Raw genomic sequence first — 21,398 nt, 5'->3', positions numbered from 1 at the left:
GAAGTGGGCAAGGCACAAAATTCTGTTTGTAGCTCTACTATTGACTTGTTGCATGTTTGACATGAGTAATGTACTTTTTCATTTGTGCCATTTAATTTTAAGTTATCTGGAAAATACAATGCTGGCATTTGGTGATAATAACAGTGCCATGAAACTTTTTCAGGAAGGAATCTGGAAATAATGGGGGAGGGAACAGGTCACACAGAACCTTAGGGATCATTGTGAAGATGGTGGCTTTGACTTTGCCACATCAGGATTTTAAGTAGAGGATTTACTTGAATTAGGTTTGGGAGTGTTCTGTTTTGTTTTGTTTTATTGGAGTATGCCGCTGCCGCTGCTAAGTCGCTTCAGTCGTGTCCGACTCTGTGAGACCCCATAGACGGCAGCCCACCAGGCTCTCCTGTCCCTGGGATTCTCCAGGCAAGAATACTGGAGCGGGTTGTTATTTCCTTCTCCAATGCATGCATGCATGCTAAGTCACTTCAGTTGTGTCTGACTCTGTGAGACCCCATGGACAGCTGCCCACCAAGGCTCCTCTGTCCACAGGATTCTCCAGGCAAGAACACTGGAGTGGGTTGCCATTTCCCTCTCTGTATTGGAGAATAGTTGCTTTATAATGTTGTGTTAGTTTCTGCTGTACAGCAAAGTGAATCAGCTATATGTATACAAATATCCCCTCTTTGGATTTCCTTCCCATTTAGGTCACCACAGAGCACTGAGTGGAGTTCCCAGTGCTATACAGTCAGTTCTCATTAGTTATCTATTTTATACATAATGTGCTGTGTGCTCAGTTGTGCCCATCTCTTTGCAGTCCCATGGACTGTAGCCCGCCAGGCCCTTCTGTCAATTCCAGGCAAGAATATTAGAGTGGGTTGCCATTTCCTTCTCCAGGGGATCATCCCAACCCAGGGATCGAATCTATGTCTCTTATGTTTCCTGTACTGGTAGGCGGATTCTTTACCACTAGCACCACCTGGGAACATAGGAGTGTATATATGTCAATCCCAGTCTCCCAATTGAATTAAGTTTTGAATTGACTCTTGGGATTGGTCTGTTGACAGAAGCCTGTGGGGATGGGGTTTGGGGAGAAAGATAAGGCAGGAGGTAGAAATCTTCTTCAAGTGGACATTACAGTAATCCAGATGAGAGTCAATGGTGCTTAGATCAGGATGGTTGCAGAGGAACTCTTGAGAAGTAATTAAATTCTTTATGTATATTCAAAGTAGGGACAATATCATTATAGATGAGTTGGATGTAGGGTGCAAGAGAAAGAGTTAAGAATCACTTGAAAAGTTTGACCCGAGTAAGTGGAAGCATAAAGTGTTATCAACTGGGAGGGAGAGAACTGAAGTGGAGCAACTTTCGGGTGGCAGATCAGGAGTCCAGCTTGTGACATGCTGAATTTTAAAATGTGTATTGACTTCTAGACAGAGATACTGACTAGAGAGTCAGAGGTATGTATCTAGGGTCAGAGATATGAATCTAGAGGTCAGACTGGAGATATAAATTTGGAAATCATTTGCATGGAGGTGGTATTTAAAGACATAGACTGGATGAAATCATAAAGCCAATTAATGTGATGGAGTAAAGGGGACCAGGTGTCAGGTCTTTGGACAGTTTACTTCATTAAAGGATGTCTTCCAAAAATTAAAGGCAGAGCAATCTTATTCAAAAGAGCTCAAATCTACATCTGATCACTTTTGTGCCTTCAAACTGTGAAAAGTGTAAGTCTTCTTGCACTTGCTGAGTTTCTGGTGAAAGAAAAGTTATAGTACACAGCAGGTGAAATTTGATCTTTTGGAATGTCTCTTAACTGCCATGGACTTGTATCTTGAGTGTATAAAGAATGGTCAAAATCCAATAATAAGAATATCAAGCTTTGATTAAAATATAGGCAAAATATTTGAACTAACACTTTACCAGAGAAGATATAAAAATGGTGAATAAGCACACGAAAAGATACAGAGTATAATTAGCCTTTATAAAAATGAAAATTAGAATCACAATATGAGATATCATAGCACACTAACTAAAATCACTAAAGAGCAAATACAAAAGAAGCAAATAAAAAACATGGTACCAAATGCTAAGGAGGATACAGAACAACTAAGACTGATGGTTAGGAATATAAAATGATAAAAAGCCACTTTGGAAAACAAAGTTATATGCACTCAACATAGATTTAGCACGCATATTTACCCCAGAGAAAAAAAACTTGTAAACAAAAACCTGTACACGAATGGCTTTATTCATAACTGTCCCAAACTGGAAACAATCCAAATGTCCTTTAACTGGTGAATGGATAAACTGTGGTATGTTCTTACTATGGAGTTAGTTCAGTTCAGTTGCTCAGTCATGTCCGACTCTTTGCAACCTTATGGACTATAGCACGCCAAGCCTTCCTGTCCATCACCAACTCCTGGACTCTACTCAAACTCATGTCCATTGAGTCAGTGATGCCATCCAACCATCTCATCCTCTGTCATCCTCTTTTCCTCCTGCCCTCAATCTTTGCCAGCATCAGGCTCATTTCCAATGAGTCAGCTCTTCGCACCAGGTGGCCAAAGTATTGGAGCTTCAGATTCAGCATCAGTCCTTCCAAAGAATATTGAGGGCTGATTTCCTTTAGGATTGACTGGTTTGATCACCTTGCAGTCCAAGAGACTCTCAAGAGTCTTCTCCAATACCACAGTTCAAAAGCATCAATTTTTCGGCACTCAGCTTTCTTTATAGTCCAACTCTCACATCCATACATGACCAATGGAAAAACCATAGCTTTCACTAGATGGACCTTTGTTGGTAAAGTAAAGTCTTTGTTTTTCAATACGCTATCTAGGTTAGTCATAACTTTTCTTCCAGGGATCAAGTGTCTTTTAATTTCATGGCTGCAGTCACCATCTGCAGTGATTTTGTACAATGGAGTACTACTTAGCAATAAAAAAGAACAAGCTATGGATATACAGAGCAACATGGATGAATTTCAAATGCATCATGGTAAGTTTAAAGAGCCAGATTCAAAGTCCAAATACGGACTGATTCTACAAAGACGGAACAGATCAGCTGTGTGACTAACTGGAGCTGTGGAAAGGAGTTGACCACAAAGGACACAAATGTGTATTTTGGAGCTCTTTTGTGTCTGGGTTTTGGTGGTGGTTACATGACTGTACACATTTGTCAAAACTCATAGAACTGCTCACCCAAAGAGGTGGATTTCACTGTATAAATGGTTATATCTCAATCATCCCTGATTAAAAATGTAGGATTTCTTTACACTAATGAGAAACAACTAGAAAAGAAATCAGAACAAACAAATAGCCATATGGCTTCACAGTGTTGAACTCCTGGGAAACCACCTCCGAAAGTCAAGGAAAAACCAAATCCCACGCTGGAGCCTCCCCACAGGGCTGGGCAGGGGGGAGTGAGTTGATGAGGCCCTCTTTCATTCGCTGCCTCCAGAGGACTTTGAACAAAGCCAGGGATGGCCTTGCTGTGGACTGTTGGACAGCACATCGTCTCAGTGATATATGATCCAGCCTCATGTACTACAAAGTACCAGCATACAACAAGCTTGTTGTATTTTTAGATCCCAAACTCAGAAACACCATGTATGGTATTTTCACCTGGGGTGAGGCTGACCTGAAACACCACAGGCAGACTCTGGAGTAAAAGATTTTTAACTGTGTGTCAGCAATGATTAGTTACAAAGGGAAAGAGAACTTGCCCCGTTTGACACTAAATGACAGAACAATGTGACAAAAGCTAAAAACAGCAAAAAACAGTCTTTAAGACAAGAGGCTGATCCCCAGTAGTGTTAAGAACAAGCCTTTTGATTACATCCTTTGTCCCAAGAATAATAAATCCCTACCCTCAAAAGGCTTTCTAGGCTAGTCTCCTAGATTTTGGCCTGGTGACCTCCAAAGTACAATATGCAGAGCTGAAAGAATCTGACCTGCATTTAATATTTCATTTCTATCTATCTCTGCAAAGTGTATTCTGGAGAGGAAGTCACAGAATCACTTCATATCCCTATAAATCAGGCATAACACAAACCACATGTTCTCTAGCTTTTTAGAGACCTGAGTAATGGGTTAAAAACCTGATTAGTAAAAATGCTCTTTTAAACCTCTTGACTTAGTCTTCTTGCCAGGCTGTTAATTGTAATATTGGCTTTCTGTGAAACCTCAGCCTCAGTAATAAAGTATCCTGTACGGCTTTGTGAGAACTAAGCATGCAGAGACACCAGACACGGTCCCTGCCATAAGGGCTGGCATTAGGGGAGGAAGAAGCAAGAGTTAATAATATAATAATAGTGATGATGATGATGGCTATGGTAATTCAAAATAGCATATGCTAAATCCCAAATGTGTACACAAAATAGTAATCACAATAGAGAACTAGAACACTGTAAATAGAGGTTTGAGACCCAAATAGTTCTTCCCTTAAGTTCAAGTTCCATTCCTTTGTGACTATGAAACACTGAATGACTCATGGACCCTCTGTCTCAGTTTCTTTATCCAGAAAAAAAGATAACTGTAGATTCTACTGCTTAGACCTGTGAGAATTAAAGGAGATCATGGGCATACTTGTTTGAGGACAGGATGTGGCATAGACGTGCTCTATTGGTACCAGAAGTGAAGATAATAGAAGTCCTGGTAGGATTGAAAAGAGGTGGCTACCTCTGCAATGGTATGTCAAGTGTGCTCTCAGAGAGAGGTCCTGGATGGAAATATACATTTGGGAGTGTGAATAATTCTTAAAATGATTGGAGTGGAGTAAAATTAGGGAAAGAACATAGATTAAAAAGAAGATAAGGGGACTTCCCTGGCCATCCAACAGTTAAGACTCTGTGCTTCCAGTGCAGGGGGTGTGGGTTCAGTCCATGGTCAAGGAACCAAGGTCATGTCCCAGGGCCAAAAAAGAAAATTAATTAATTGAAAAATAAAAGAGGGTAAGGCCTAGCATGGAGCCCTTTAGCATGCTGAAGTCTAGAGATTGGGCTGAGAAGGGGCTACTAAAGTTAGTTTTTTGGTTTTTTTTTTCTTTCTATTTTTATGGGCTTCCCTGGTGGCTCAGTAGATAAAGAATCTGCTTGTCATGTGGGGGACCTGGGTTCAATCCCTGGGTCAGGAAGATCCCCTGGAGAAGGAAATGGCAACCCACTCCAGTATTCTTGCCTGGAGAATCCCATGGATCAAGGAGCCTGGTAGGTTATAGTCCATGGGGTCACAAAGAGACGGACACACCTAAGTGACTACAACTTTCACTGTACTTTCCTTCTATTTATTTCAGAATTTACCTCTATAAGACTTCACAAATTCCCCAAAAACAGCACAGTCATGGAATTCAGCTTCAACCTAAATCATGATGAGTAGCTCCACTCACTTGCTTTTCTCTCATTATTCAGGGAATGTGAAAAAATAAGTTAAATAAACCTTTGTTGGCCTGTGTAATTGTAGTCCAAGTCTCCATTGTCAATGTAAAGGGTTGAAGTAATTATCTAGATAATTCAGGCAGAACCTACCAGGCCCCTGGGACCCCTCTCTCCTTCCGCCGCTTTTGCCTGAGTAACCAGGGAATCACTTCAATCCTTTCCCTGCTCACGTACTTCTGGTCTTGCTACATCTTTGACCATTGGACCCTGTCACTTAAATAAATATATCATATTGGACACAAATACCAGGGAGGGAAGACACTCTCATTTCACATGTGGATGTATTTTATTTCCATATGGACTATGCTAGAAACCAGTGAGGAAGGAAGATCTAAAGTGCAAAGGATAAATGAAGGCAGACTGTCAAAAACTGAGTCCTTGTCAGTTTGAAAGGAATTCAAACCCACTAAAGGTGCAGGAGTTGAATTTTCTCAACAAGATCCTGTATATAGCTCTTAGGGAGAACAGCAGGAATACGAGGAAAAAAAAAAACGAGAACACGTTGACCCATGTCACAAAACACTGTATGAATTTATAACCTCTTCATTAGAGATATTTTTCTAATCAAGAAGTAGCTCTTTAGCCTCATGAAAAGAAATGTGAAGGGGATGAGATGTTGTTGATAAGAGACTAGAAAATTGTACTTGCTTACATGCCCAGGATGGGATAAATAACAGCAAGGTAAATGAAAATCTCCCCAGCAAAAGACACCCTCCCTTTTGTGTGACTGAATATAAGTTCATGGAACTTGCAGTTGTGGCCAAATAAAGAGAAGCCACCAGCTCTGACAGAGGCTGTCAGATCTTATCTTAATGAGGCACAGATCCTAGGACAGGAGAAGAACAAAACGAAGCTGTGTGATAAGGTACACAGCGCAGTAATTGGATCAAGCTGAGGCAGTGGTGGTCCTTAACAGCAGCTCTGGGTACAAATGAAAGGGCTGTCACTTGCAAATAATTTGCTGTGTTTCAGTGTTCACTTTTGTCCATAGAGTTGTGTGTCAGGAGAAGAGTCTTAGACTTGCCTTCTCCATTTGCCTTCCAGAATATTTGTTTCTCACTGCACTTCGGCCAATTTAACAAGGAAATCTTGAGATGTTAGAAATCCTTTATTCACATGAATATACTTTCTCAGTTCTTATTCTGCATCCAGTAAATTCCCCATGTTGCTAGCATAGTGTTGCAATTTGCATTGCATTGTCCATGACTTGCCAAGTGAAAGTGAAAGTTGCTCAGTAGTGTCTGACTCTTTGTGACCCCATGGACTGTACGGTCCATAGAATTCTCCAGACCAGAATACTGGAGTGGGTAGCCGTTCCCTTCTCCAGGGGATCTTCCCCAACCCAGGGGTCAAACCCAGGTCTCCCACACAGAAGGTAGATTCTTGACCAGCTGAGCCACCAGGGAAACCCAAGAATACTGGAGTGGGTAACTTATCCCTTCTTCAGTGGATCTTCCCATCCCAGGAATCAAACTGGGGTCTCCTGCATTACAGGTGGATTCTTTACCAGCTGAGCTACGAGGGAAGCCCTTATGACTTTCCAGGGTTCCCCTAAAATGCTAGGTAAATATTGACATCCTGTGCGGTGAAATGAACTCTCCAGAATAAACTGAGGTCTTATTACAATTAAAGAGGCATTTAGCCCCTGAGAATCACAGCACTCTTATAACAGTTCCACGGACATTGTTTCTGTAATACATTGCTTTGCAGCAGACTGCTCTAAAACGTTTTGGTTTTAAACAATAGTTGACCATTTCTCATTATTCTCCAATGTGGATTGGGCTCACTGATGGGGTTCTTCTGTTTCATCTGGTGTCTGTTGTGGACTGAACATAAGAAGATGGTTCCTTTACTCACATGTCTGGGCCTCCCCTGGGTTTTCTTGAACAGCTGGGGGCTGGTTGGGGATCTCTGTCCATGCAGCCTCTTCATGTGGCGAGGCTGGGCCTCCTGGTGACACCATGGTCTCAGAGAACTCTCTCCACCTTTGTGGAGACCAGAATGGGAATGTAAACTAAACAAAATTAACAGCTCACATTAGATCACTGCTTGCTCTTCAGCTGTTACAGCGGTGAGTGAGTGATAGAGTTTTAGCTTCGGAATCAGGACACCTGCATTCGAGTTCTGCCTCTGCCCAGCAAGTCCTCCAGGCCCATCAGTCCTCAGCATCATCTGTAAAATGAGTAGATAGGATCAGACTGGTGTTTTTCAAATCACAAAGGTGCAAACGAGGGATTTTTTAAAGCATTTTCTCTCTCATTACTCTACAACTGAACCATGCTTAGTGTATTTATTCAAGCACAAGCGTTAACTCAAGCACTTTCAAGCAAGTACGGAAAGCACAACCTATTCTCTGCTTTCAGGACAGGTTTTAGGTAGTTTACCTTCTTCACAACTCTAGAGTATTTCAAAGAAATAAAGTCGTAACTGCTTACTAGTGCAAAGAGAGAGCATTTCTGACTTCAGTGATATGAAGAACCAGAGCAGTTTCCTGAGAGAGGTGGTGGAAATGTTCACAGGAGATTTTGAGGAATAGGGCTGTCTTCTGGGAAGAGTTTTAGTGTGTTTCTGCCTGGAATCATAGATTGACTCGAAGACCTCTGGATCCACTCACCTCAGTGTAGTGGTGTGACGGGGCTGCATTAACTGATGGCCCAATTAGCTTTTCAACAGTAAAACCGCTTATTAAGAAAACCAAACTGTCTCTAAACACGGGCCTACAGTTGACCGTGCAGAGCTGTGTAGATGTTACTTTCGTTCTTCCTGTAGCTTAATGTTCTACTGCTGTGCCATTCAATAGAAATATGACGTGAGCAACATAGGCGGTGCTTGGAAATTTATTAGAAGCCATGTTGAAAGAAACAGAACTAATTTTAAAACTTTATATTTTGAAGTAAATTTAGACATAAAACTATTACAAAAATAGTGCAACTTTCCCAGACATCTTTCATGATCCCAAACTTTCTTAATGTTAGTATCCTGCATAACCATGGTAAGGTTATCAAAACTAAAAAATCAATATTGATGCAGTATAATTAAGTACAGACCTTATTTGGATTGGTGAAATTAATTAACCCCATACATCCAAAATGAAATCAATAGAAAAATTATTGATATGATATTTTATGTTCTTTGTTTTGTAGTAAACCTTCAAAATCTGGTGTGTATGTCTCAGTTTGGACCAGCCATATTTCAAGCATGCAATTGCTCAGCGTGGCTGGGGCTCTTTCATGGAGCTGTGTGTGCTGTGCTCAGTCACTCAGCTATGTCTGACTCTTTGTAACTCCATGGATTGTAGCTAGCAAGGCTACTCTATCCATGGAATTTTCCAAGCAAGATTACTGGAGTGGGTTGTCATTTCCTACTCCAGGGTATCTTCTCGATCCAGGGATTGAACCCATGTCTCTTGAGTGTCTTACACTGGCGTGCAGATTGTTTACCACTGTACCACCTGGAAAGCCCCGAAGTCCTACTATAACAAATTAGAGAAGAGCTGCCATCAACAGTCGACTTATTCTTGTGTGAATCCTACTGGAGGCACTTGCATCCATGCAGCACTAATGGTAGAGACAAAACAGCCTCTTGTTGAGAGCTCTGACTTAGGGGACAAGCAGAGGGGAATTCCAACTTTGTAACTTAGTGTTATCTATATGACTTTGATATATAACTCAAATTTTCTGGGCCTCCTTTTCTTCATCTATTAAAAAATGAAGAAAATAGCAACAACTCATGGGGTTACCAGATTGATAAAATGAGATCATGCAGTTAAATGCTAGGACAGTGCCCTACCTGGAGTGGCTACATGGCAAATGTTAGCTTGAGTGGTCATCTATATCACAGCCAAAAGGCCAAATAAATGTCCATCTTCCTATGAGTGATTGGAAAAGTTGTTTAAGGTTCTGGTTAATATTTCAGAAAAGCTTAAGAAGTGGTTATTGAGTATCGACTATTTTTCATAAGCTTATGGAAGCTTCCATAAGCCTATTATCCTTATCCATCAGAGGGGCAAACAGAATGAAAACCACTATCTTGGAAAACTAACCAAACTGATCACATGGACCACAGCCTTGTCTAGTTCAGTGAAACTATGAGCCATGCCATGGAGGGTCACCCAAGACAGACAGGTCATAGTGGAGAGTTCTGACAAGACGTGGTCCACTGGAGAAGGGAATGGAAAACCACTTCAGTAGTCTTGCCTTGAGAACCCCATGAACAGTATGAAAAGGCAAAAAGGTATGACACTGAAAGATGAATTCCCCAGATTGGTAGGTGTCCAATATGCTACTGGAGAAGAGTGGAGAAATAAATCCAGAAAGAATTAAGAGATGGAGCCAAAGAAAAAACAACACCCAATTGTGGATGTGACTGGTGACGAGAGTAAAGTCTGATTCTGTAAAGAACAGTATTGCATAGGAACCTGGAATAGTAGGTCCATGAATCAAGGCAAATTGGAAGTGGTCAAACAGGAGATGGCAAGAGTCAACATAAACATTTTAGGAATCAGTGAACTAAAATGGACTGGAATGGGTGAATTTAACTCAGATGACCATTATATCGACTACTGTGGGCAGGAATTCCTTAGAAGAAATGGAGTAGTCATCATGGTCAACAAAAAGAATCCAAAATGCAGTACTTGGATACAATCTCAAAAATGACAGAATGATCTCTGTTCGTTTCCAAGGCAAACCATTCAATATCACAGTAATCCAAGTCTATGCCCCAACCAGTAATGCTGAAGAAACTGAAATTGAATGGTTCTATGAAGACCTTCTAGAACTAACACCCCCAAAAGTTGTCTTCTTCATTATAGGGGACTGGAATGCAAAAATAGGAAGTCAAGAGTTACCTGGAGTAACAGGTAAATTTGGCCTTGGAGTACAAAATGAAGCAGGGCAAAGGCTAATAGAGTTTTGCCAAGAGAACACACTGATTATAGCAAACACCCTCTTCCAACAACACAAGAGAAGACTCTATGCATGAACATTACCAGAAATATCAAAACCAGATTGATTATATTCTTTGCAGCCAAAGATGGAGAAGCTCTAAACAGTCATCAAAAACAAGACTGGGAGCTGACTGAGGCTCAGATCATGAACTCCTTATTGCCAAATTCAGACTTAAATCGAAGAAAGTCAGGAAAACCACTAGACCATTCAGGTATGACCTAAATTAAATCCCTTACAATTATACAGTGGACGTGACAAATAGATTCAAAGGATTAGTTCTGAGAGACAAGAGTTCCTGAAGAACTATGGATGGAGGTTCATGACATTGTACAGGAAGCAGGGATCAAGACCATTTCCAAGAAAAAGGAATGCAAAAGGCAAAATGTTTGCCTGAGGAGGACTTACAAATAGCTGAGAAAATAAGAGAAGCTAAAGGCAAAGGAGAAAAGGAAAGATATACCCATTTGAATCCAGAGTTCCAAAGAAAAGCAAGGAGAGATAAGAAAGTCTTCCTCAGTGATCAGTGCAAAGAAATAGAGGAAAACAACAGAATGGGAAAGACTAGAGATCTCTTCAAGAAAATCAGAGATATCAAGGGAACATTTCATGCAAAGATGAACACAATAAAGGAAAGAAATGGTATGAACCTAACAGAAGCAGAAGATCCTAAGAAGAGGTGGCAAGAATACACAGAAGAACTATACAAAAAGATCTTCATGACCCAGATAACCATGATGGTGTGACCACTCACCTAGAGCCAGACATCCTGGAATGTGAAGTCAAGTGGGCCTTAGAAAGCATCACTACAAGCTGGAATCAAGATTGCCAGGAGAAATATCAATAACCTCAGGTATTAAGATAACATCATTCTTATGGCAGAAAGAGAAGAACTAAAGAGCCTCTTGATGAAAGTGAAAGAGGAGAGTGAAAAAGTTGGCTTAAGACTCAACATTCAGAAAACTAAGACCATGGCATTCAGTCCCATCACTTCATAGAAAATAGATGGGGAAACAGTGGAAACAGTGACAGACTTTATTTTTTTGGGCTCCAAAATCGCTGCAGATGGTGACTGCAGCCATGAAATTAAAACACCTTTGCTCCTTGAAAGAAAAGCTATGACCAACCTAGACAGCATGTTAAAAAGTAGAGACATTACTTTACCAAGGAAGGTCCATCTAGTCAAAGCTATGGTTTTTCCAGTAGTCATGTATGGACTATATACATGACTATGAGACTATATAGTCATGTATGGACTATATACATGAGTGAGAGTTGGACTATAAAGAAAGTTAAGTGCCGGAAAATTGATGTTTTTGAACTGTGGTGTTGGAGAAGACTCTTGAGAGTCCCTTGGACTGCAAGGAGATCAAACCAATCCATCCTAAAGGAAATCAGTCCTGAATATTCATTGGAAGGTCTGATGCTGAAGCTGAAACTCCAATTCTTTGTCTACCTGATGTGAAGAACCGACTCATTGGAAACGACCCTGATGCTGGGAAAGATTGAGGGCAGGAGGAGAAGGGGATGACAGAGGATGAGATTGTTGGATGGGATTACCAACGCAATGGACATGAATTTGAGTAGGCTGTGGGAGTTGGTGATGGACAGGAAGGCCTGGCGTGTTACAGTCCATGGGGTCGCAAAGAGTTGGACATGACTGAATGACTAAACTGAACTGAACTGTTTTCCACAGTACACTGTGATGAGTACTAGAGGCAAAAGGTGAATAAAAGCCCTTACGAAGCTATTGCTACAGAGTTTGAAGGACTATTATATAAAAGCAATAGTTACCTAAGATATTTTTCAAATCAACTGGTCAGACTGCATTAATTAGTTGGATGAAAATTTACTCATTTCCTTGTTACAGAAAGAGGTGGCAAGCTCATGGAGATGGTTAGAAGTATCAAGAAAAATTATCGTTGGTAATAACAGTAACAAGAGCCAACATTTCTTCTGCACCAAATCACCCAGCAATGTGACTCTAGACTATGTCTTACCTTATACTTTCTTTATTAAAGTTTTTGTTATTTAAATCTCTGAGTGTAATGTATGTCAATTTTTACATTCCTGGCACATACAATCAGGAATCCACAGGAGTGAATCTTTCAAACTTGTAATTGTCTTTGGGAAGTTGTCCTATGCATTAACCATCCCTTCCTCCCTCCCTCCCTCTCTCCTTCCTTCCTTCTCCTCTCTTACTTTCCTATATTTCTTGCATTTATATCATTTGATATATCATTTGATATATCATTTGATATACTTTATATCATTTGATCATTTGTTCAGACTTCCTAATTTTTTATGTTATAAATGCAATTTGAGGAATGAGCTAACTTGACTTTTAATAATAAAGACTAATAACTCACTATGCTATGCTAAGTCACTTCAGTCGTGTTCGACTCTGTGTGACCCCATAGATGGCAGCCACCAGGCTCCCCCGTCCCTGGGATTCTCCAGGCAAGAACACTGGAGTGGGTTGCCATTTCCTTCTCCAATGCCTGAAAGTGAAAAGTGAAAGGGAAGTCGCTCAGTTGTGTCCGATTCTTAGCGACCCCATGGACTGCAGCCTACCAGGCTCTTCCGTTCATGGGATTTTCCAGGCAAGAGTACTGGAGTGGGGTGCCATTGCCTTCTCCGAATAACTGGTACCTTTTAAAAGACTCTATGGTGCAGCGATCACAAGACAGACTGAATTCTGCCTCTTATACATAGATACATTCCTTTTGCACAACTGAAACAATTTGAGTCTCAGTTTCCTTATTTGTAAAATGAGAGTAAGAAAAATGCTTTTTGTTTAGAATTGTTTTGAGGATTTAAAAAGATGATGTATGCAAAACTTGTATTACAACATATGCTTTATACCCATCAACCACAAAAAGTGTGTTCAGTAATGGTTGTTTAACAGTCAGTCCAAGATGTCAACCTAATTGTAATTGGGAAGCACTGAGGAATAAACACTAGTGTAGCAGGAATGTGAAAAGAGTTCTTTAGCTTTTAATTAGCTAAATGACATTTTTGTGCTGTGATGATCATTTTGAAATCTAGATTTCTTAAATTAGAAAAAAAAAACTTTTTGCCCCAATATATTACCTACAATTTAACTTTTAAAGAACCAAATATAGAGGATTTTAAGCACAACTTTTTTTTTTTTTTGCAGAATGCCCTTCTACCTCTGGCAGCAAGGCAATGACACTCATTGCCCTGGCATGAAAGGAGGCTGGGGGAAAAGGAAATGGGAAGCCAGAAATTGATTTCCTGTGTTCCAGGAAGGGATGAATGAATAATTCTTCCAGCCCCCTGATTGGGTCCACTTCTCATTGGCACAAGGAAATTTAAGAATAATCCAAATAACTTTATGATCCTGAGTCGTGAGTGCTGATGGCATTGTGTGGGGAAAGGCAACAGACTCTCTTAACAATCCGAGCTGTACAACGGATCTCTGTCCTACTTGGTTTAGAAACGATGATTCCATCACTCTTAGGGATGAGCCTGAGGGAGCATCACTGGCTGCCCTTGGCCTTTGTAAGGCTTAGCAAAATTGGCCTGGGGTGGGGATGGAGAGGCCTCCAGTGGCCGGAGGACTGCTGGAAGTTGTGATGAGGAGGGCATGGAGCAGAAGATGCTGAGGCATGGAGCAGGAGATGCTGAGCTGGGAAGGAGGGGACTGGGTTTAAATGGTGGAGACTGTGGTCTCTAGCAAGCAACATAAGACTCTCACCCTCCAAAAAGATTTAAAAAAAAAAAAGTGAGAGAAGCACTCTACCTCTGCAGCCCAAGTTTATGGATCAGAACAGACCATATCAGACCATTTTTAATGGAATACTCTAGATTATTTGTAGATTCTACCTTCCCAGCATGAACACTAGATCATATTAGCTGCATTCTTCTACAGACTCTGGCAACATTTTTACAAGGAGCAGGGGAAGGATAAGATAGTTTGAAATACTGAAGAGAGACTGTTATATCAGAAGAGACTGAACTATTTTAATGGAATAATTAAACTGTTGGATCTAAAAGTTTACCATATTAGATTAGCATTTATTTTTTCTTCTATTAACAGGTAGTACAGGTGTGTATGTTTGTATGTGTAGAAAAAAATCTAATGATGAGAACACAGGGAATATAGCCAATATTTTATAATAACTATTTATGGAGTGTAACTTTTATTTTTTAAAATATATTTTTTCATGTATTTATTTGATTGTGGCATGTGGGATCTTCCCTTGTGGCAGGCAGGTCAGTAGTTGTGACTCACGGGCTTAGTGGCTCTGCAGCATATGGGATCTTCCTGGGTCAGGGATCTAACCTGTGTCCCCTGCATTGGTAGGCAGATTCTTAACCACCGAACCACCAGGGAAGCCCTTGGAGTATAACTTTTAAAAGTTGTGAATCACTGTATTGTACATCTGTAGCTTATATAATATTGTACATCAACTATACTTCATATAATATTTTTAATTAAAAACTGGGAGTTTATTTTTGAGAAAATGGATATGATTGTGAGGAAAGCATATTTTTGGAAGGAGAAATCAAATTTCCATTTGTAAGTGTTAAATTTGAGATATCTATTAGATATCTAAATGGAAAGGATGGGTAGGCATTTAGGCATTCAGAAAAGAGGATTGTGCTAAAGATAAAATGTAGCCATTATCAGCAAATAGATGGTGTTTTTGTGCCAGGGCATGGCTTGTTGTTGTTGTTCAGTCACTAAGTCTTGTCGACTTTTTTTTTTTTTAATTAATTTATTTTAATTGGAGGTTAATTACTTTACAATATTGTGGTAGTTCTTACCATACATTGTCATGAATCAGCCACGGGTATACACGTGTTCTCCATCCTGAACCCCCCTCCTAACTCCGTCCCCATCCCATCCCTCTGGGTTGTCCCAGTGCACTGGCTTTGAGTGCCCTATTTCATGCATCAAATTTGGACTGGTCATCAACTTCATAGATGGTAATATACATGTTTCAATGCTATTATCTCAAATCATCCCACCCTTGCCTTCTCCCACAGAGTCCAAAAGTCTGTGTCTCTTCTGCAGTCTTGTGTATAAGGTCATCATTACCATCTTTTAAATTCCATATATACATGTTAATATACTGTGTTGGTGTTTTTCTTTCAGACTTATTTCACTCTGTATAGTAGGCTCCAGTTTGATACACCTCATTAGAACCAACTCAAATGCATTCTTTTTAATAGCTGAGTAATATTCCCTTGTTTATATGTACAAAACTTTCTTATCCATTTGTCTGCTGATGGACATCTAGGTGGCTTTCATATCCTAGCTATAAACAGTGCTGCGATGAACATTGGGGTACACATGTCTCTTTCAACTCTAGTTTCCTCAGTGTGTATGCCAAGTAGTGGGATTGCTGGGCCGTATGGCAGTTCTATTTCCAGTTTTTTCAGGAATCTCCACACTGTTCTCCATAGTGACTGTACTAGTTTGCATTCCCACCAACAGTGTAAGAGGGTTCCCTTTTCTCCACACCCTCTTCAGCATTTATTGTTTGTAGACTTTTTGATAGCAGCCACTCTGACTGGCGTGAGATGGTACCTCATTGTGGTTTTGATTTGCATTTCTCTGATAATGAATGATGTTGAGCATCTTTTCATGTGTTAATTAGCCATCTGTGTGTCTTTTCTGGAGAAATGTCTGTTTAGTTCTTTGGCCCATTTTTTCATTGGGTCGTTCATTTTTCTGGAATTTAGCTGAAGGAGCTGCTTGTATGTTTTTTATATTAATTCTTTGTCAGTTGCTTTGTATGCTATTATTTTCTCCCATTCTGAAGGCTGTCTTTTCACCTTGCTTATAATTTCCTTCGTTGTGCAAAAGCTTCTAAGTTTAATTAGGTCTCATTTGTTTATTTTTGCTTTTATTTCCATTACTCTGGGAGGTGGGTCATAGAGGATCTTGTTGTGATTTATGTCAGAGACTGTTTTGTCTATGTTTTCCTCTAGGAGTTTTATAGTTTCTGGTCTTACATTTAGATCTTTAATCCATTTTGAGTTTATTTTTGTGTATGGTGTTAGAAAGTGTTCTAGTTTCATTCTTTCACAGGTGGTTGACCGGTTTTCCCAGCACCACTTGTTAAAGAGATTGTCTTTTTTCCATTGCATATTTTTGCCTCCTTTGTCAAAGATAAGATGTCCATAGGTGTGTGGATTTATCTATGGGCTTTCTATTTTGCTCCATTGATATATATTTCTGTCTTTGTGCCAGTACCATATTGTCTTGATGACTGTAGCTTTATAGTATAGTCTAAAGTCAGGTAGGTTGATTCCTTCAGTTCTATTCTTCTTTCTCAAGATTGTTTTGGCTATTCAAGGTTTTTTTTGTATTTTGTATTTCCATACAAATTGTGAAATTATTTGTTCTAGTTCTCTGAAAAACACCATTGGTAGCTTGATAGGGATTGCAAGCAATCTGTAGATTGCTATGGGTAGTATACTCATTTTCACTATATTGATTCTTCAAATCCATGAACATGGTATATTTCTCCACCTATTTGTGTCATCTTTGATTTCTTTCATCAGTGCTTTACAGTTTTCTATATATAGGTCTTTCGTTTCTTTAGGTAGATTTATTCCTAAGTATTTTTTTCTTTTTGTCACAATGGTGAATGGGATTGTTTCCTTAATTTCTCCTTCTGTTTTCTCATTGTTAGTGTATAGGAATGCAAGGGATTTCTGTGTGTTAATTTTATATTCTGAAACTTTACTATATTCATTGATTAGCTCTAGAATTTTCTGGTGGTGTCTTTAGGGTTTCCTATGTAGAGGATCATGTCATCTGCAAACAGTGAGAGTTTTACTTCTTCTTTGCCAATCTGGATTCTTTCTATTTCTTTTTCTTTTCTGATTGCTGTGGCTAAAACTTCCAACTATGTTGAATAGTAGTGGTGATAGTGGGCACCCTTGTCTTGTTCCTGACTTTAGGGAAAATGCTTTCAATTTTTCTCCATTGAGGATAATGTTTCCTATGGGTTAATCATATATGGTTTTTATTATATTGAGGTATGTTCCTTGTATGCCTGCTTCTGGAGAGTTTTTATCATAAATGGGTATTGAATTTTGTCAAATGCTTTCTCTGCATCTATTGAGATAATTATATGGTTTTAATCTTTCAATTTGTTCATGTGGTTCATCACATTGATTGATTTGTGAATATTGAAGAATCCTTGCATCCCTGGGATAAAGCCTACTTGGTCATGATGTATGATCTTTTTAATATATTGATGGATTCGGTTTGCTAGAATTTTGTGGAGGATTTTTGCATCTATGTTCATTAGTGATATTGGTCTGTAGTTTTCTTTTTTGTGGCATCTTTGTCAGGTTTTGGTTTTAGGGTGATGGTGGCCTCATAGAATGAGCTTGGGAGTTTACTTTCCTCTACAATTTTCTGAAAGAGTTTGAGTAGGATAGGTGTTAGCTCATCTCTAAATTTTTGATAGAATTCACCTGTGAAGACATCTGGTCCTGGGATTTTGTTTGTTAGAAGATTTTTGATTATAGTTTCAATTTCTGTGCTTGGGATGGGTCTATTAAGATTTTCTATTTCTTCCTGGTTCAGTTTTGGAAGGTTATACTTTTCTAAGAATTCATCCATTTCTTCCAAGTTGTCCATTTTATTGGCATATAGTTGCTGATAGTAGTCTCATATGATCCTTTGTATTTCTGTGTTGTAATTTCTCTATTTTCACTTCTAATTTTGTTGATTTGATTCTTCTCACTTTTTCTTGATGAGTCTGGCTAAAAGTTTGTCTATTTTATTTATCTTCTCGAAGAACCAGCTTTTAGTTTTGTTGATTTTTTTCTAGAGTCCCCTTTTTTCTTTTTCATTTATCTCTGCTCTAATTTTTATGATTTCTTTCCTTCTAATCCTGCTGCTGCTGCTGCTAAGTTGCTTCAGTGGTGTCCGACTCTGTGCGACCCCATAGACGGCAGCCCACCAGTGTCCCCCATCCCTGGGATTCTCCAGGCAAGAACACTGGAGTGGGTTGCCATTTCCTTCTCCAATGCATGAAAGTGAAAAGTGAAAGTGAAGTCGCTCAGTTGTGTCCGGCTCTTTGTGACCCCATGGACTGCAGCCTACCAGGCTCCTCCGTCCATGGGATTTTCCAGGCAAAAGTACTGGAGTAGGGTGTCATTGCCTTCTCTGCCTTCTAATCCTGGGGTTCTTCAATTCTTCTTTTTCTAGATGCTTCAGGTGGAAAGTCAAGTTATTTGATTTTTCTCTTGTTTCTTGAGGTAAGCTTGCACTGCTATGAACCTTCCCCTTAGCACTGCTTTTACTGAATCCCATAGGTTTTGGGTTTTTGTATTTTCATTTTCATTTGTTTCTATACATATTTTTATTTCCTTTTTGATTTCTTCTGTGATTTGTTGGTTATTCAGAAGCATGTTTTTTAGCCTCCATGTGTTGGGATTTTTAGTAGTTTTTTTCCTATAGTTGACATCTAATCTTATAGCATTGTGACCAGAAAAGATGCTTGAAATGATTTCAATTTTTTAAAATTTACCAAGGCTAGATTTATGGCCCAGGATGTGATCTATCCTGGGGAATGTTCCATGTGCACATGAGAAAAAGGTGAAATTCATTGTTTTGGGGTGAAATGTCCTATAGATATCAATTAGGTCTACCTGGTCTATTGGATCATTAAAGCTCATGTTTCCTTGCTCATTTTCTGTTTGGTTGATCTATCCATAGGTGTGAGTGGGGTATTAGAGTCTCCCACTATTATTGTGTTACTGTTAATTTCCCCTTTCATACTTGTTAGCATTTGCCTTACGTATTAAGGTGCTCCTATGTTGAGTGCTTATATATTTTTAATTGTTAGATCTTCTTCTTGGATTGATCCTTTGATCATTATGTAGTGTCCTTCTTTGTCTCTTTTCATGGTCTTTATTTCAAAGTCTATTTTATCTGATAAGAGTATTACTACTCCTGCTTTCTTTTGGTCTCTATTTGTATGAAATATCTTTTTCCAGCCCTTCACTTTGAATCTGTATGTGGCCCTTGGTTTGAGGTGGGTCTCTTGTGGACAGCATATATAGAGATCTTGTTTTTGTATTCATTCAGTGAGTCTTTGTTCTTTTGGTTGGGACATTCAACCCATTTACATTTAAGATAATTATCTCTAAGTATGATCCCATTGCCATTTACTTTGTTGTTTTGGGTTTGAGTTTATAAACCTTTTCTGTGTTTCCTGTCTAGAGAAGATCCTTTAGCATTTGTTGAAGAGCTGGTTTGGTGGTGCCGTATTCTCTCAGCTTTTGCTTGTCTGTAAAGCTTTTGGTTTCTCCTTCATATTTGAATGAGATCCTTGCTGGGTAATCTGGGTTGTAGGTTTTTCTCTTTCATCACTTTATGTATGTTCTGCTATTTTGGCCTTAAGAGTTCCTATTGAAAGATCAGCTGTTATCCTTATGGGGATCCCCTTGTGTGTTATTTGTTGCTTTTCCCTTGCTGCTTTTAATATTTGTTCTTTGTGTTTGATCTTTGTTAGTTTTATTAATATGTGTCTTGAGTGTTTCATCTTGGGTTTATCCTGTTTGGGACTCTCTGGGTTACTCAGACTTGGGTGACTATTTCCTTCCCCATTTTAAGGAAGTTTTCAACTGTTATCTCCTCAAGTATTTTCTCATGCCCTTTCTTTTTGTCTTCTTCTTCTGGGACTCCTATGATTCGAATGTTGGGGCATTTAACATTGTCCCAGAGGTCTCTGAGGTTGTCCTCATTTCCTTTAATTCTTTTTTCTTTTATCCTCTCTGCTTCATTTATTTCCACCATTCTATCTTCTGCCTTACTTATCCTATCTTCTGCCTCAGTTATTCTACTGTTGGTTCTCTCCAGAATGCTTTTGATCTCATTTATTGCATTATTCATTACTGATTGACTCTTCTGTATTTCTTCTAGGTCCTCGTTAAACATTTCTTGCATCTTCTCAATCCTTGTCTCTAGTCTATTTATCTGTAACTCCATTTTGTTTTCAAGATTTTGGATCATCTGTACTATCATTCTGATTTCTTTTTCAGGTAAACTCCCTATCTCCTCCTCTTTTGTTTGGTTCAGGGGGCATTTATCATGTTCCTTTACCTGCTGAATATTTCTCTGCCTTTTCATTTTGTTTAGGTTGCTGTGTTTGGGGTACCCTTTCTGTAGGCTGGAATTTCATGGTTCCTCTTTATTGTGGAGCCTGCTCCTTGTGGGTAGGGTTGGATTATTGGCTTGACAAGGTTTCTTGTTTAGGGGAGCTGGCATCAGTGTTCTATGTGGATGGGGCTGGATCTCTTCTCTCTCAAGTGCAATGAAGTGTCCAGTAGTGAGTTTTGGGGTGTCTATGGGTTTGGCATGGCTTTGGGAAGCCTATCTTTTAATGCTCAGGGCTGTGTTCCAGCTTTGCTGGAGAATTAGCTTGGAAGTCTTGCTCTGGAACTTGTTGGCTCTGGGGTGGAACTTGGTTTCAGTGTAGGTATGGAGGCTTTTGCGTGAGCTCTTGTCTATTAATGTTCCCTGGAATCAGGAGTTCTCTGATGTTCTCAAGTTTTTGAGTTAAGTCTCCTGCCTCTGGCTTTCAGTCTTATTCTTACAGTAGCCTCAAGACTTCTCCATCCATACAGCACATTGATAAAACATTTAGGTTAATGGTGAAACAGTTCTCCACAGTGAGGGACACCCAGAGAGGTTCACAGAGTTACATGGAAAAGAGAACAGGGAGGAAAGAGATAGAGGTGACCAAGAGAAGAATAGGGGGAGTCAAAGGGGGAGAGACCAATCTAGCCTGTGATCAGTTCCCTAAGTGTTCTCCAGAGCCTGGAACACCCAGAGAGATTCACAGAGTTAAGTAGAGAAGCAAAGGGGGAAGGAGGAGATAGTGGTGACCTGGGGGAGAAAAGGGAGAGTCAAAAGGGGAGAGAGCAATCAAACCAGTAATCACATCCCTAAGTGAAAATGGATGTTGAAGATTAGATTTTTAAAGGTACAAAATTGACAACAAATACCAAAAAGCAGAGATTAA

The sequence above is a fragment of the Bos taurus genome, chromosome 3 (assembly GCF_002263795.3).
Source record: "Bos taurus isolate L1 Dominette 01449 registration number 42190680 breed Hereford chromosome 3, ARS-UCD2.0, whole genome shotgun sequence".
Classification (NCBI taxonomy): domain Eukaryota; kingdom Metazoa; phylum Chordata; class Mammalia; order Artiodactyla; family Bovidae; genus Bos; species Bos taurus.
Note: the sequence above shows the minus strand (reverse complement) of the source record.